A 17609-nucleotide genomic window follows, 5' to 3' on the forward strand; every position below is an offset into this window, starting at 1 on the left:
TCAGCTTACCCTGGCATGTAAACTATTTGAATCATTATGGACCCAGAAACCACACGTAGCAGAATGTATCAGACGCCCAAGCTAGCCAACATGCAGAGTGCGTTACGCGACTAAAAAAGGTATGTCTGAATAGCAAATATTGAGAGTGTCGAAGGAAACATGAATTCTAAATTGGCACAAGTCCTAAGTGAATAGGCTTACTGTCCAATTTTTTTTAATATGTTTCCGCCCGGTCTCGAACCGGGGACCTTTCGCGTGTTAAGCGAACGTGATAACCACTACACTACAGAAAATCTAATGAGAGGAATTCAAAGGGTGTGACTGACTTGGCTGGGTGGGACTTTATCGCTCTCAGAACCTAATGAAATCAAAATTACTTAGTCCATTAATTAAGCAATAAGGCTTGAGAAGCCGGGAATTATTGTGTGCCGCCGGCTCTTGGAAGAGGCTTGGTGGTTCAAAACTTCTTCCATTTAAGAGATGGAAGCCACTGTGTTCTTGGGTACCTTCATGCTGCTGCAGAAATGACCAATCATTTGAATTTACCACAGGTGGACTCCAATCAAGTTAAAGAAATATCTAAGGATGATCAATGGGAAACAGGATGGACCTGAGCTCAATTTCCAGCCTCATAGCAAAGGTCTGAAAACGTATGTAAATAAGTTTTTTTTTAAATATTTTTTCATTAATAAAACTATGTTATCGCTTTGTCATTATGGGGTATTGTGTATAGTACCCATTAAAAACTAGCGGTCACATCAAGCATCGTAAGACCGAAAATAATCTAGGTAGACTGCAAGGTTTAGACAAAACTCACTGTTTCAAACCAAATGCTAGCCTCTGGGCATTGGGAAATATTGAATATTACAAAATGTTCCGCATGGTTTCGAACCAGGGACCTTTCGCGTGTGAGGAGAATGTGATAACCACTACACTACGGAAACCTAATGTGTGAAAACTAAGGTGTGACTGACTTTCGCGTGTGAGCGAACGTGATAACCACTACATTATGAAACTACAATACAAAAAGAGGAAGTCGTGGAAGTACTTAGGAATGCCCACTAAGTCTACCTCACATATATCCCAAATTGAGTACCACAGAAAGAGCCATAATACCCATTAAAAAACTAGCAGTCAAACAGGAAAAATGGGTTCCAATCGTTTTTCCACCATTCATATTCCCCACGGGGGATTTTAAAAAAAACACTTGAAATAAGGCTGTGTTTCTTGTCCAGCTTACCCTGGCATGGTAAACTATTTGAATCATTATGGACCTCAGACCAACGTAGCAGGAATGTATTCAGAGCGCCCAAGCTATCCAGCACATGCAGAGTGCGTTAACGCGGACTAAAAAGGTATGTCTGAATAGCAAATATTGAGAAGTGCGAAGGAAAGCATGAATTCCGAAATTGGGGAGCCGAGTCCTAAGTGAATAGGCTTACTGTCGCAATTTTTAAAATATGTTTCCACAACTCCGGTCTCAACCGGGGACTTTTCGTGTTTAAGCGAACATGATAACACTACACTACTGAAAGCTAATGAGTGGAATTCAAAGGGTGTGACTGACTTTGGCTGGGTGGGACATTTATCGCTCTCAGAACCTAATGAAATCAGAAATTACTTAGTCCATTAATTAAGCAATAAGGCTTGAGAAGCCGGGAATTATTGTGTGCCGCCGGCTCTTGGAAGAGGCTTGGTGGTTCAAAACTTCTTGCATTTAAGAGTGATGGAAGCCACTGTGTTCTTGGGTACCTTCAATGCTGCAGAAATGACCAATCATTTGAATTTACCACAGGTGGACTCCAATCAAGTTAAAGAAATATCTAAGGATGATCAATGGAAACAGGATGGACCTGAGCTCAATTTCCAGCCTCATAGCAAAGGGTCTGAAAACGTATGTAAATAAGTTTTTTTTAAATATTTTTTTCATTAATAAAAATTATATGTTATCGCTTTGTCATTATGGGGTATTGTGTATAGTACCCATTAAAAACTAGCGGTCACATCAAGCAGCTGTAATGACAGAAAATAATCTAGGTAGACTGCAAGGTTTAGACAAAACTCAACTGTTTCAAACCAAATGCTAGCCTCTGGGCATAGGGAAATATTGAATATTACAAAATGTTTCCGCACGGTTTCGAACCAGGGACCTTTCACGTGTGAGGCAAATGTGATAACCACTACACTACGGAAACCTAATGTGTGGAAAACTAAGGGTGTGACTGACTTTCGCGTGTGAGGCGAACGTGATAACCACTACACTACTGAAACTACAATACAAAAAGAGGAAGTCGTGGAAAATATTAGGAATGCCCACAAGTCTACCTCACATAATATCCCAAATTGAGTACCACAGAAAGAGCCATAATACCCATTAAAAACTAGCGGTCAAACAGGAAAATGGTTCCAATCGTTTTTCCACCATTCATATTCCCCACGGGGGATTTTAAAAACACTTGAAATAAGGGCTGTGTTTCTTGTCAGCTTACCCTGGCATGGTAAACTATTTGAATCATTATGGACCTCAGACCACACGTAGCAGGAATGTATTCAGAGCGCCCAAGCTAGCCACACATGCAGAGTGCGTTACGCGACTAAAAAAGGTATGTCTGAATAGCAAATATTGAGAGGTGCGAAGGAAAAGCATGAATTCTGAAATTGGGACCAAGTCCTAAGTGAATAGGCTTACTGTCCAATTTTTTTAAATATGTTTCCGCCGGGTCTCGAACCGGGGACCTTTCGCGTGTTAAGCGAACGTGATAACCACTACACTACAGAAATCTAATGAGAGGTATTCAAAGGGTGTGACTGACTTTGGCTGGGTGGGACATTTATCGCTCTCAGAACCTAATGAAATCAGAAATTACTTAGTCCATTAATTAAGCAATAAGGCTTGAGAAGCCGGGAATTATTGTGTGCCGCCGGCTCTTGGAAGAGGCTTGGTGGTTCAAAACTTCTTCCATTTAAGAGTGATGGAAGCCACTGTGTTCTTGGGTACCTTCAATGCTGCAGAAATGACCAATCATTTGAATTTACCACAGGTGGACTCCAATCAAGTTAAAGAAATATCTAAGGATGATCAATGGAAACAGGATGGACCTGAGCTCAATTTCCAGCCTCATAGCAAAGGGTCTGAAAACGTATGTAAATACGTTTTTTTTAAATATTTTTTTCATTAATAAAAACTATATGTTATCGCTTTGTCATTATGGGGTATTGTGTATAGTACCCATTAAAAACTAGCGGTCACATCAAGCAGCTGTAATGACAGAAAATAATCTAGGTAGACTGCAAGGTTTAGACAAAACTCAACTGTTTCAAACCAAATGCTAGCCTCTGGGCATTGGGAAATATTGAATATTACAAAATGTTTCCGCATGGTTTCGAACCAGGGACCTTTCGCGTGTGAGGAGAATGTGATAACCACTACACTACGGAAACCTAATGTGTGGAAAACTAAGGGTGTGACTGACTTTCGCGTGTGAGGCGAACGTGATAACCACTACATTACTGAAACTACAATACAAAAAGAGGAAGTCGTGGAAAATATTAGGAATGCCCACAAGTCTACCTCACATAATATCCCAAATTGAGTACCACAGAAAGAGCCATAATACCCATTAAAAACTAGCGGTCAAACAGGAAAATGGTTCCAATCGTTTTTCCACCATTCATATTCCCCACGGGGGATTTTAAAAACACTTGAAATAAGGGCTGTGTTTCTTGTCAGCTTACCCTGGCATGGTAAACTATTTGAATCATTATGGACCTCAGACCACACGTAGCAGGAATGTATTCAGAGCGCCCAAGCTAGCCACACATGCAGAGTGCGTTACGCGACTAAAAAAGGTATGTCTGAATAGCAAATATTGAGAGGTGCGAAGGAAAAGCATGAATTCTGAAATTGGGACCAAGTCCTAAGTGAATAGGCTTACTGTCCAATTTTTTTAAATATGTTTCCGCCGGGTCTCGAACCGGGGACCTTTCGCGTGTTAAGCGAACGTGATAACCACTACACTACAGAAATCTAATGAGAGGTATTCAAAGGGTGTGACTGACTTTGGCTGGGTGGGACATTTATCGCTCTCAGAACCTAATGAAATCAGAAATTACTTAGTCCATTAATTAAGCAATAAGGCTTGAGAAGCCGGGAATTATTGTGTGCCGCCGGCTCTTGGAAGAGGCTTGGTGGTTCAAAACTTCTTCCATTTAAGAGTGATGGAAGCCACTGTGTTCTTGGGTACCTTCAATGCTGCAGAAATGACCAATCATTTGAATTTACCACAGGTGGACTCCAATCAAGTTAAAGAAATATCTAAGGATGATCAATGGAAACAGGATGGACCTGAGCTCAATTTCCAGCCTCATAGCAAAGGGTCTGAAAACGTATGTAAATACGTTTTTTTTAAATATTTTTTTCATTAATAAAAACTATATGTTATCGCTTTGTCATTATGGGGTATTGTGTATAGTACCCATTAAAAACTAGCGGTCACATCAAGCAGCTGTAATGACAGAAAATAATCTAGGTAGACTGCAAGGTTTAGACAAAACTCAACTGTTTCAAACCAAATGCTAGCCTCTGGGCATTGGGAAATATTGAATATTACAAAATGTTTCCGCATGGTTTCGAACCAGGGACCTTTCGCGTGTGAGGAGAATGTGATAACCACTACACTACGGAAACCTAATGTGTGGAAAACTAAGGGTGTGACTGACTTTCGCGTGTGAGGCGAACGTGATAACCACTACATTACTGAAACTACAATACAAAAAGAGGAAGTCGTGGAAAATATTAGGAATGCCCACAAGTCTACCTCACATAATATCCCAAATTGAGTACCACAGAAAGAGCCATAATACCCATTAAAAACTAGCGGTCAAACAGGAAAATGGTTCCAATCGTTTTTCCACCATTCATATTCCCCACGGGGGATTTTAAAAACACTTGAAATAAGAGCTGTGTTTCTTGTCAGCTTACCCTGGCATGGTAAACTATTTGAATCATTATGGACCTCAGACCACACGTAGCAGGAATGTATTCAGAGCGCCCAAGCTAGCCACACATGCAGAGTGCGTTACGCGACTAAAAAAGGTATGTCTGAATAGCAAATATTGAGAGGTGCGAAGGAAAAGCATGAATTCTGAAATTGGGACCAAGTCCTAAGTGAATAGGCTTACTGTCCAATTTTTTTAAATATGTTTCCGCCGGGTCTCGAACCGGGGACCTTTCGCGTGTTAAGCGAACGTGATAACCACTACACTACAGAAATCTAATGAGAGGTATTCAAAGGGTGTGACTGACTTTGGCTGGGTGGGACATTTATCGCTCTCAGAACCTAATGAAATCAGAAATTACTTAGTCCATTAATTAAGCAATAAGGCTTGAGAAGCCGGGAATTATTGTGTGCCGCCGGCTCTTGGAAGAGGCTTGGTGGTTCAAAACTTCTTCCATTTAAGAGTGATGGAAGCCACTGTGTTCTTGGGTACCTTCAATGCTGCAGAAATGACCAATCATTTGAATTTACCACAGGTGGACTCCAATCAAGTTAAAGAAATATCTAAGGATGATCAATGGAAACAGGATGGACCTGAGCTCAATTTCCAGCCTCATAGCAAAGGGTCTGAAAACGTATGTAAATACGTTTTTTTTAAATATTTTTTTCATTAATAAAAACTATATGTTATCGCTTTGTCATTATGGGGTATTGTGTATAGTACCCATTAAAAACTAGCGGTCACATCAAGCAGCTGTAATGACAGAAAATAATCTAGGTAGACTGCAAGGTTTAGACAAAACTCAACTGTTTCAAACCAAATGCTAGCCTCTGGGCATTGGGAAATATTGAATATTACAAAATGTTTCCGCATGGTTTCGAACCAGGGACATTTCGCGTGTGAGGAGAATGTGATAACCACTACACTACGGAAACCTAATGTGTGGAAAACTAAGGGTGTGACTGACTTTCGCGTGTGAGGCGAACGTGATAACCACTACATTACTGAAACTACAATACAAAAAGAGGAAGTCGTGGAAAATATTAGGAATGCCCACAAGTCTACCTCACATAATATCCCAAATTGAGTACCACAGAAAGAGCCATAATACCCATTAAAAACTAGCGGTCAAACAGGAAAATGGTTCCAATCGTTTTTCCACCATTCATATTCCCCACGGGGGATTTTAAAAACACTTGAAATAAGGGCTGTGTTTCTTGTCAGCTTACCCTGGCATGGTAAACTATTTGAATCATTATGGACCTCAGACCACACGTAGCAGGAATGTATTCAGAGCGCCCAAGCTAGCCACACATGCAGAGTGCGTTACGCGACTAAAAAAGGTATGTCTGAATAGCAAATATTGAGAGGTGCGAAGGAAAAGCATGAATTCTGAAATTGGGACCAAGTCCTAAGTGAATAGGCTTACTGTCCAATTTTTTTAAATATGTTTCCGCCGGGTCTCGAACCGGGGACTTTTCGCGTGTTAAGCGAACGTGATAACCACTACACTACAGAAATCTAATGAGAGGTATTCAAAGGGTGTGACTGACTTTGGCTGGGTGGGACATTTATCGCTCTCAGAACCTAATGAAATCAGAAATTACTTAGTCCATTAATTAAGCAATAAGGCTTGAGAAGCCGGGAATTATTGTGTGCCGCCGGCTCTTGGAAGAGGCTTGGTGGTTCAAAACTTCTTCCATTTAAGAGTGATGGAAGCCACTGTGTTCTTGGGTACCTTCAATGCTGCAGAAATGACCAATCATTTGAATTTACCACAGGTGGACTCCAATCAAGTTAAAGAAATATCTAAGGATGATCAATGGAAACAGGATGGACCTGAGCTCAATTTCCAGCCTCATAGCAAAGGGTCTGAAAACGTATGTATATAAGTTTTTTTTTAAATATTTTTTTCATTAATAAAAACTATATGTTATCGCTTTGTCATTATGGGGTATTGTGTATAGTACCCATTAACAACTAGCGGTCACATCAAGCAGCTGTAATGACAGAAAATAATCTAGGTAGACTGCAAGGTTTAGACAAAACTCAACTGTTTCAAACCAAATGCTAGCCTCTGGGCATTGGGAAATGTTGAATATTACAAAATGTTTCCGCACGGTTTCGAACCGGGGACCTTTCGCGTGTGAGGCGAACGTGATAACCACTACACTACGGAAACCTAATGTGTGGAAAACTAAGGGTGTGACTGACTTTCGCGTGTGAGGCGAACGTGATAACCACTACATTACTGAAACTACAATACAAAAAGAGGAAGTCGTGGAAAATATTAGGAATGCCCACAAGTCTACCTCACATAATATCCCAAATTGAGTACCACAGAAAGAGCCATAATACCCATTAAAAACTAGCGGTCAAACAGGAAAATGGTTCCAATCGTTTTTCCACCATTCATATTCCCCACGGGGGATTTTAAAAACACTTGAAATAAGGGCTGTGTTTCTTGTCAGCTTACCCTGGCATGGTAAACTATTTGAATCATTATGGACCTCAGACCACACGTAGCAGGAATGTATTCAGAGCGCCCAAGCTAGCCACACATGCAGAGTGCGTTACGCGACTAAAAAAGGTATGTCTGAATAGCAAATATTGAGAAGTGCGAAGGAAAAGCATGAATTCTGAAATTGGGACCGAGTCCTAAGTGAATAGGCTTACTGTCCAATTTTTTAAAATATGTTTCCGCCCGGTCTCGAACCGGGGACCTTTCACGTGTTAAGCGAACGTGATAACCACTACACTTCAGAAACCTAATGAGAGGTATTCAAAGGGTGTGACTGACTTTGGCTGGGTGGGACATTTATCGCTCTCAGAACCTAATGAAATCAGAAATTACTTAGTCCATTAATTAAGCAATAAGGCTTGAGAAGCCGGGAATTATTGTGTGCCGCCGGCTCTTGGAAGAGGCTTGGTGGTTCAAAACTTCTTGCATTTAAGAGTGATGGAAGCCACTGTGTTCTTGGGTACCTTCAATGCTGCAGAAATGACCAATCATTTGAATTTACCACAGGTGGACTCCAATCAAGTTAAAGAAATATCTAAGGATGATCAATGGAAACAGGATGGACCTGAGCTCAATTTCCAGCCTCATAGCAAAGGGTCTGAAAACGTATGTATATAAGTTTTTTTTAAAATATTTTTTTCATTAATAAAAACTATATGTTATCGCTTTGTCATTATGGGGTATTGTGTATAGTACCCATTAACAACTAGCGGTCACATCAAGCAGCTGTAATGACAGAAAATAATCTAGGTAGACTGCAAGGTTTAGACAAAACTCAACTGTTTCAAACCAAATGCTAGCCTCTGGGCATTGGGAAATATTGAATATTACAAAATGTTTCCACACGGTTTCGAACCGGGGACCTTTCGCGTGTGAGGCGAACGTGATAACCACTACACTACGGAAACCTAATGTGTGGATAACTAAGGGTGTGACTGACTTTCGCGTGTGAGGCGAACGTGATAACCACTACACTACTGAAACTACAATACAAAAAGAGGAAGTCGTGGAAAATATTAGGAATGCCCACAAGTCTACCTCACATAATATCCCAAATTGAGTACCACAGAAAGAGCCATAATACCCATTAAAAACTAGCGGTCAAACAGGAAAATGGTTCCAATCGTTTTTCCACCATTCATATTCCCCACGGGGGATTTTAAAAACACTTGAAATAAGGGCTGTGTTTCTTGTCAGCTTACCCTGGCATGGTAAACTATTTGAATCATTATGGACCTCAGACCACACGTAGCAGGAATATATTCAGAGCGCCCAAGCTAGCCACACATGCAGAGTGCGTTACGCGACTAAAAAAGGTATGTCTGAATAGCAAATATTGAGAAGTGCGAAGGAAAAGCATGAATTCCGAAATTGGGACCGAGTCCTAAGTGAATAGGCTTACTGTCCAATTTTTTAAAATATGTTTCCGCCCGGTCTCGAACCGGGGACCTTTCGCGTGTTAAGCGAACGTGATAACCACTACACTACAGAAACCTAATGAGTGGAATTCAAAGGGTGTGACTGACATTGGCTGGGTGGGACATTTATCGCTCTCAGAACCTAATGAAATCAGAAATTACTTAGTCCATTAATTAAGCAATAAGGCTTGAGAAGCCGGGAATTATTGTGTGCCGCCGGCTCTTGGAAGAGGCTTGGTGGTTCAAAACTTCTTCCATTTAAGAGTGATGGAAGCCACTGTGTTCTTGGGTACCTTCAATGCTGCAGAAATGACCAATCATTTGAATTTACCACAGGTGGACTCCAATCAAGTTAAAGAAATATCTAAGGATGATCAATGGAAACAGGATGGACCTGAGCTCAATTTCCAGCCTCATAGCAAAGGGTCTGAAAACGTATGTAAATACGTTTTTTTTTAAATATTTTTTTCATTAATAAAAACTATATGTTATCGCTTTGTCATTATGGGGTATTGTGTATAGTACCCATTAAAAACTAGCCGTCACATCAAGCAGCTGTAATGACAGAAAACAATCTACATTTTTGTTTGTTTTACCTTGGATTATATTGCCATTTCATTGGATATATCCAGTACAATGACCCTGATAAATGAATTTGCATGAGGAAAAGGAAAAGCATGAATTCCGAAAATGGGACAGAGTACTAAGTGAATAGGCTTACTGTCCAATTTGTTAAAATGTGTTTCCGCCCGGCCCCGAACCGGGGATCTTTCGCGTATTAGGCGAATGTGATAACCACTACACTACGGAAACCTAACAAGTGTAAGGGAAGTCCCCCCTGAAGTGGAAAAAAATGAATGGCAAATCATTGGCATCGGACAAACCATATACACATTGGTCAATACCATCCAATTCGGCGTTGATTCATGCAAAGTTGATTGCAAATGCCAAATGGCAATTGCCAGTTGTAAAACTTCAAAAATCCAACAGGTGGCGAGTGCGCTCCACTGTGGTTTTTCATATTGGAAATGGACCTCAAGTCAACATCCAAAAGCAAAATTTTGAAAAAATGATTTTTTTGTCAAAAATTATCACCCCTTAAAAAAGTGCTTTCTGGACCGTTTTTCGAAATTCTTTAGATTTCTTTGTCAATTACACATGTGTAAGAACTGTATGAATATACTTTTGTCCAATTTTATTAGCATACATTTTTTTTTACATGCGCATAAGAAATATGTTTTGTCCATTTGCAATATGATTTCATAGGAAGTCAAAAGTCAAAAGTCAAAAATATCAAAATTTTGTAAAAAACTTCACACACCCTTGAAAAAGTGCTTTCTGGACCATTTTTCAAAATTCTTTGCATTTTTGTGTCAATTACACATGTATAAGAACTGTATCAACATACTTTAGTCATATTTTATTATCATCATTTTTTTTTAACTTGTGCATAAAAGGCATATGTTTTTTCCATTTGCAATATGATTTCATAGGAAGTCAAAAGTCGAAAATGTGAACTTTTATTTAAACTTATCACCCTCGTAAAAAAGTGCTTTCTGGACCATTTTTCGAAATTGTTTCGATTTTATGTCAATTCATCATGCTTAAGAACTATATGAATATACATTTGTAAAATTGTATTATCATAATTTATTTTTACTTGTGCATAAGGAATATGATTTGTCCATTTGCAATATGATTTCATAGGAAGTCAAAAGTCAAAGTCAAAAGTCACTTTTTTTGGGGCCAAATACCATAAGAAATTTGACATGCTCAAAAATCCTGCAGAAATGCAAAATTGACTGGCCTGAAGAACTCGGGATGGCCGGGCAGTGATAGTTGTTCCTTTCCATCACTCGTTGTGTTGATTTCATCATGTCCATTTGGTGATGTTTTTTCACTATAGAATCATATTGCAAGTGCATGTACATTTGCAATATGGTTCAATGGGCATTTACCATAAGAAATTTGACATGCTCAAAAATGCAAAATTGACTGGCCTGATGAACTCGGGATGGCCGGGCAGTGATAGTTGTTCCTTTCCATCACTCGTTGTGTTGATTTCATCATGTCCATTTGGTGATGTTTTTTCACTATAGAATCATATTGCAAGTGCATGTACATTTGCAATATGGTTCAATGGGCATTAACCATAAGAAATTTGACATGCTCAAAAATGCAAAATTGACTGTCCTGATGAACACAGGATGGCCGAGCAGTGATAGTTGTACCTTTCCATCACTCGTTGTGTTGATTTCATCATGTCCATTTGGTGATGTTTTTTCACTATAGAATCATATTGCAAGTGCATGTACATTTGCAATATGGTTCAATGGGCATTTACCATAAGAAATTTGACATGCTCAAAAATCCTGCAGAAATGCAAAATTGACTGGCCAGATGAACTCGGGAAGGCCTGGCAGTGATAGTTGCTCCTTTCCATCGCTCGTTGTGTTGACTTCATCATGTCCATTTTGTGATGTTTTTTCACTGTTGAATCATATTGCAAATGCACGTGCATTGTTGTGCAACTGGTAACCCAAAAAAAAAATATGGTGATTTCATTATGTCCATTTGTTTATGTTTTCTTACTTTTGCAAAGTCACTGTGCATTTGCAATATGGTTCAATGGGCAGGTACCATCACGAATTTGTCATGCTATAAAAATCCTGCAGGAATGTGAAATTGACTGGCCCGATGAACTCGGGATGGCTGGGCAGTGATTCTGGTTCATCTCAGTCGCTCGTTAGGGTTGATTTCAGAATGTCACTTTGGTGATGGTACCTCACTGTTTAAACATATTGCAAATGGACAAGAGTCACCAGCAAGTCACCGTCCATCAGTCAATTAGATATCATTCTGACACCAAACTGATACAAACTGACACCAAACCCACTTTTTCCAACTCGTTTAGTAGCCAACTATCACATACTTCAGAGCTGGCCCAAAATTCACAACGCCTTCGGTTCAAACCATTAAAAAAAACATAAAACACGTAGTTACGTTCTAGCTGCGGGTCCATTTCTTATGTTATGTGTAGGCCTAGCTGAGGCGACCCCGAATCCCAAGTTTCGGCTCGATCGTTCATTTGGTGTCCGAGCAAAACCCTAATTGGTGCTGAAAATCCACTTTTTACATGACTTGCTACGGGGTCCTTGAATGAGCTATCGGACAGAAACGTTGGGGTCCGTCTCTATGGGCCGACACGGTCGCAATGCACCTAGTCTTGTGTCTCTGAGACTTTTCTAAATGTCGTCATTTTCGTAATGGTCAAAATGAATTCAAATCATTGCAAATGTACGAGGCTGTTTCTCGGTCCGAGAACCTTCTAGAGCCACCTAACTCACCACGCACTATCGACCGGAGGTCTAGAACAGGATTCTAAAGTTTCGGAACTCTAGGTCTGACGGTTCTTTTTTAGCTCGAACAAAGCTAACTATTGCAGTCACTGTCTGTCTCTACGCACCCCAATACGTCCCTCCATCCAAGTTGTGTTTTAGTGTGATTTATTTTTCCTTTGAAATTTTATGGGAAAAATGACTGATTTACAGTTCATGGGGGTTGCCTAATCACATCTATGAAGTTTTGGAAAGATCTGACTTTTTTAACCCCTCGAAACAGCCCCTGAGACACCAATTATGGCACTTCCGGTTGGCACAGGAAGCTATAAGTCAACACATATCCTCACTGGGGTATGCTTTTACAGAATCCTGAGTTTTAAGTCCTTACTTTAAGAATTGACTGATTTACACAGGGTTGAATGCACTATGTCTATCAAACTGCAGGCAGGGTATGAATAAACACTTTTAGGGTGATTTTAACCACTTCCGGTTGGTCCAGGAAGCTTAGAATCAACACAGGTAGACCTCATAGTGGCCTGATGGACTGTCATCGAAGACAGGTTCATACGACATTCATAACCCACATAGGCTTCAGGTTGAATTTAGGGGTGCAGGCAATGTATTCCTATGGGGAAAGAAGTCAATGCAAACTCTTTGAATTAAACACCTTCTTTTAACTATTAAGGGTTAATGCCACACGGTCAACGTTAGGCTTGCACGGATCGGGAGGACCTTAGGAACGTACCTGAGGTCGAATTGTGCTTCTCACCCTAACGGTTCTCTCACTGTCACCCAAAAGCAAATGACGTTGTGGGGCAGGCTTCATTTTGGGCCTACTTTTCTAATGGTCGCTGCGCTTAGACCCAGCGAGCTACGGTCAAGCGGGATATCTCATTGAACTCGGCACGGCCTAGAGATTATGTTTATGCCATTGCCTGCTCTCTGTGTCTTTGAGCACCGCACTTTATCACTCCATCCTTGCTGTGTGTGTGTGTGAGAGCTTTTCTTTGACATCTGCTGGGAGAAATGACTGATTTACAGTTTAGGAGGGTTACCTAGTCACACATATGAAGTTTTGGAGAGATGTGAATTTTCTAACCCTTCAAAACAGACAGTGTGACCCAATTAAAGGCACTTCCGGTTAGCACAGGAAGCTATAAGTAAACACATGTCTTGATTGACATAGACACTTACAGAATCCTGAGTTTTAAGTCTTTAAGTTAAGAATTGACTGATCTACGATCTACACAGGGTTGAATGTAGTCATTTTCACCTTTGAAGGTTATGTACATCAAAACACCTTTTGGGTCAATTTAACCACTTCCGTTTGCTCCAAGAAGCTTAGAATCGACACAGGTAGACCTCATAGTGGTCTGATGGACTGTCATAGAAGACAGGTTCATTAGGCATTCATAACCCACATAGGCTTCAGGTTGAATTTAGAGGTGCAGGCAATGTATTCCTATGGGGAGAGAAGTCAATGCAAACTGTTTGATATAAACACCTTCTTTTAACTGTTAAGGGTTAATGCCACACGGTCAAGGTTAGGCTTGCACGGATCGGGAGGACCTCAGGTACGTTCCTGAGGTCGAATTGTGCTTCTCACCTTAATGGTTCTCTCACTGTCACCCAAAAGCAAATGACATTGAGGGCCAGCCTTCATTTTGGGCCTACTTTTCTAATGGTCGCTGTGCTTAGACCGAGCGAGCTACGGTCAAGCGGGGCATCTTGTTGAACTCGGCACGGCCTAGAGAATATGGAAATGCCATTGTAGGCTTTGTGTGTCTTTAAGCACCGCACTTTGTCACTCCATCCTTGCTGTGTGTGTGTTTCTCTGTGTGTGTGTGTGTGAGAGAGAGCTTTTCTTTGTCATCTGTTGGGAGAAATGACTGACTTACAGTTTATGGGGGTTGCCTAATCACACATATGAAGTTTTGAAAAGATCTGACCTTTTAAGGCACTTCCGGTTGGCACAGGAAGCTATAAATAAACTTATATCCTGATTGGGGTATGCCTTTACATAATCCTGAGTTTTAAGTCTTTACGTTAAGAACTGAGTTATTTACGGAGGGTTTAGTGAGTGTGTGTTATTTCAGAAAATCATAGAAAATCACAGAAATCTCGCAGAGCACACTTTAAAAAGATTCGTAAGAACACCCTGCAACTGGATCTGTAACCGTTGAAAAAAAACACCTATCCGTGAACATCACCAATCTGTCGTTGTACGATTTCTCTTAAATGACGATAGATAAATGGCTGGTTCTTTTTTTATTGACACCGGAGGCTCCTTGACTTTGACGTGAAGTGGAAAAATTATTTCTCTATTTTCATTTTGGACCTTTAATCCCAGATAAATGGCCATAACTCAAAAACCGTTGAGGCCTAGACGCCATCTTGTTCGGGGCCAACTGCCCATTATGCCAAACCTACGCTCACCGAGTTTCGGCTTTGAAATATTTTCAGTTTTCGAGATAAGGCCCCGTCGTGAATCATGATGTTTTGTCCAATAGCAATATGATTGCTTATGCCCTCTTGTGGGAATTTCCGGGACAGCGGTAAAATGACCAAAATCTTATTATTTTTGTAAAACGGAAACCGAATGTCCGACAAAGTTCATTTGATGACTTCCCGGTAGGTCCGGCCCTGCCGCTCGGCCCGACGCCGTCCGCGAATTTTACAAACGATTTCGGACGTCTAGTAAGGGACCGTACATTTCCAATATGGACTTTCTCACTAACCATACGGCACCTGCCGAAATCTTCCCTTAAGGTATGGAATGTAAAGGGTGTGGCTGACTTTGGCTGGGTGGGACATTTATCGCTCTCAGAACCTAATGAAATCAGAAATTACTTAGTCCATTAATTAAGCAATAAGGCTTGAGAAGCCGGGAATTATTGTGTGCCGCCGGCTCTTGGAAGAGGCTTGGTGGTTCAAAACTTCTTCCATTTAAGAGTGATGGAAGCCACTGTGTTCTTGGGTACCTTCAATGCTGCAGAAATGACCAATCATTTGAATTTACCACAGGTGGACTCCAATCAAGTTGAAGAAACATCTAAGGATGATCAATGGAAACAGGATGAACCTGAGCTCAATTTCCAGCCTCATAGCAAAGGGTCTGAAAACGTATGTATATACGTTTTTTTTTAAATATTTTTTTCATTAATAAAAACTATATGTTATCGCTTTGTCATTATGGGGTATTGTGTATAGTACCCATTAAAAACTAGCGGTCACATCAAGCAACTGTAATGACAGAAAACAATCTACATTTTAGTTTGTTTTACCTTGGATTATATTGCCATTTATTTGGATATATCCATTACAATGACCCTGATAAATGAATTTGCCTGGCTCAGAGAAGCTGTCAGTCTGGTCACATTCATACAGATCGCACGGAGGAGGTCCCCCAAAAAATGGCAACATTGATCCACAGGTCGGAGAGGTAGACAGCAAGGTTTAGACAAACCTCAACTGTTTCAAACCAAATGTTAGCCTCTGGGCATTGGGAAATATTGAATATTACAAAATGCTTCTGCCCGGTTTCGAACCGGGGGCCTTTCGCGTGTGAGGCGAACGTGATAACCACTACACTACGGAAACCTAATGAGTGGAATTCAAAGGGTGTGGCTGACTTTGGCTGGGTGGGACGTTTATCGCTCTCAGAACCTAATGAAATCAGAAATTACTTAGTCCATTAATTAAGCAATAAGGCTTGAGAAGCCGGGAATTATTGTGTGCCGCCGGCTCTTGGAAGAGGCTTGGTGGTTCAAAACTTCTTCCATTTAAGAGTGATGGAAGCCACTGTGTTCTTGGGTACCTTCAATGCTGCAGAAATGACCAATCATTTGAATTTACCACAGGTGGACTCCAATCAAGTTGAAGAAACATCTAAGGATGATCAATGGAAACAGGATGAACCTGAGCTCAATTTCCAGCCTCATAGCAAAGGGTCTGAAAACGTATGTATATAAGTTTTTTTTAAAATATTTTTTTCATTAATAAAAACTATATGTTATCGCTTTGTCATTATGGGGTATTGTGTATAGTACCCATTAAAAACTAGCGGTCACATCAAGCAACTGTAATGACAGAAAACAATCTACATTTTAGTTTGTTTTACCTTGGATTATATTGCCATTTATTTGGATATATCCATTACAATGACCCTGATAAATGAATTTGCCTGGCTCAGAGAAGCTGTCAGTCTGGTCACATTCATACAGATCGCACGGAGGAGGTCCCCCAAAAAACGGCAACATTGATCCACAGGTCGGAGAGGTAGACAGCAAGGTTTAGACAAACCTCAACTGTTTCAAACCAAATGTTAGCCTCTGGGCATTGGGAAATATTGAATATTACAAAATGCTTCTGCCAGGTTTCGAACCGGGGGCCTTTCGCGTGTGAGGTGAACGTGATAACCACTACACTACGGAAACCTAATGAGTGGAATTCAAAGGGTGTGGCTGACTTTGGCTGGGTGGGACGTTTATCGCTCTCAGAACCTAATGAAATCAGAAATTACTTAGTCCATTAATTAAGCAATAAGGCTTGAGAAGCCGGGAATTATTGTGTGCCGCCGGCTCTTGGAAGAGGCTTGGTGGTTCAAAACTTCTTCCATTTAAGAGTGATGGAAGCCACTGTGTTCTTGGGTACCTTCAATGCTGCAGAAATGACCAATCATTTGAATTTACCACAGGTGGACTCCAATCAAGTTGAAGAAACATCTAAGGATGATCAATGGAAACAGGATGAACCTGAGCTCAATTTCCAGCCTCATAGCAAAGGGTCTGAAAACGTATGTATATAAGTTTTTTTTTAAATATTTTTTTCATTAATAAAAACTATATGTTATCGCTTTGTCATTATGGGGTATTGTGTATAGTACCCATTAACAACTAGCGGTCACATCAAGCAGCTGTAATGACAGAAAATAATCTAGGTAGACTGCAAGGTTTAGACAAAACTCAACTGTTTCAAACCAAATGCTAGCCTCTGGGCATTGGGAAATATTGAATATTACAAAATGTTTCCGCACGTTTCCGAACCAGGGACCTTTCGCGTGTGAGGGGAACGTGATAACCACTACACTACGGAAAACTAATGTTGGGAAAACTAAGGGTGTGACTGACTTTCGCGTGTGAGGCGAACGTGATAACCACTACACTACTGAAACTACAATACAAAAAGAGGAAGTCGTGGAAAATATTAGGAATGCCCACAAGTCTACCTCACATAATATCCCAAATTGAGTACCACAGAAAGAGCCATAATACCCATTAAAAACTAGCGGTCAAACAGGAAAATGTTTCCAATCGTTTTTCCACCATTCAT

The 17609-nt window shown here is 40.5% G+C and overlaps 5 non-coding genes across 5 annotated transcripts; all 5 read right to left on the reverse strand.

Annotated features, from left to right (window-relative positions):
* Positions 1-220: 220 nt before the first annotated feature.
* Positions 221-293, reverse strand: trnav-aac (transfer RNA valine (anticodon AAC)). Its single transcript has one exon. It is a non-coding gene; the product is annotated as a tRNA-Val (tRNA).
* A 6814-nt stretch (positions 294-7107) lies between these two features.
* Positions 7108-7180, reverse strand: trnav-cac (transfer RNA valine (anticodon CAC)). The gene has a single exon. It is a non-coding gene; the product is annotated as a tRNA-Val (tRNA).
* A 1174-nt stretch (positions 7181-8354) lies between these two features.
* trnav-cac (transfer RNA valine (anticodon CAC)) lies at positions 8355-8427 on the reverse strand. Its single transcript has one exon. It is a non-coding gene; the product is annotated as a tRNA-Val (tRNA).
* Positions 8428-8940: 513 nt separating this feature from the next.
* On the reverse strand, positions 8941-9013 carry trnav-aac (transfer RNA valine (anticodon AAC)). Its single transcript has one exon. It is a non-coding gene; the product is annotated as a tRNA-Val (tRNA).
* Positions 9014-9677: 664 nt separating this feature from the next.
* On the reverse strand, positions 9678-9750 carry trnai-aau (transfer RNA isoleucine (anticodon AAU)). Its single transcript has one exon. It is a non-coding gene; the product is annotated as a tRNA-Ile (tRNA).
* Positions 9751-17609: the final 7859 nt, after the last annotated feature.

Source organism: Oncorhynchus kisutch, unplaced genomic scaffold (assembly GCF_002021735.2).
Source record: "Oncorhynchus kisutch isolate 150728-3 unplaced genomic scaffold, Okis_V2 scaffold2151, whole genome shotgun sequence".
NCBI lineage: Eukaryota > Metazoa > Chordata > Actinopteri > Salmoniformes > Salmonidae > Oncorhynchus > Oncorhynchus kisutch.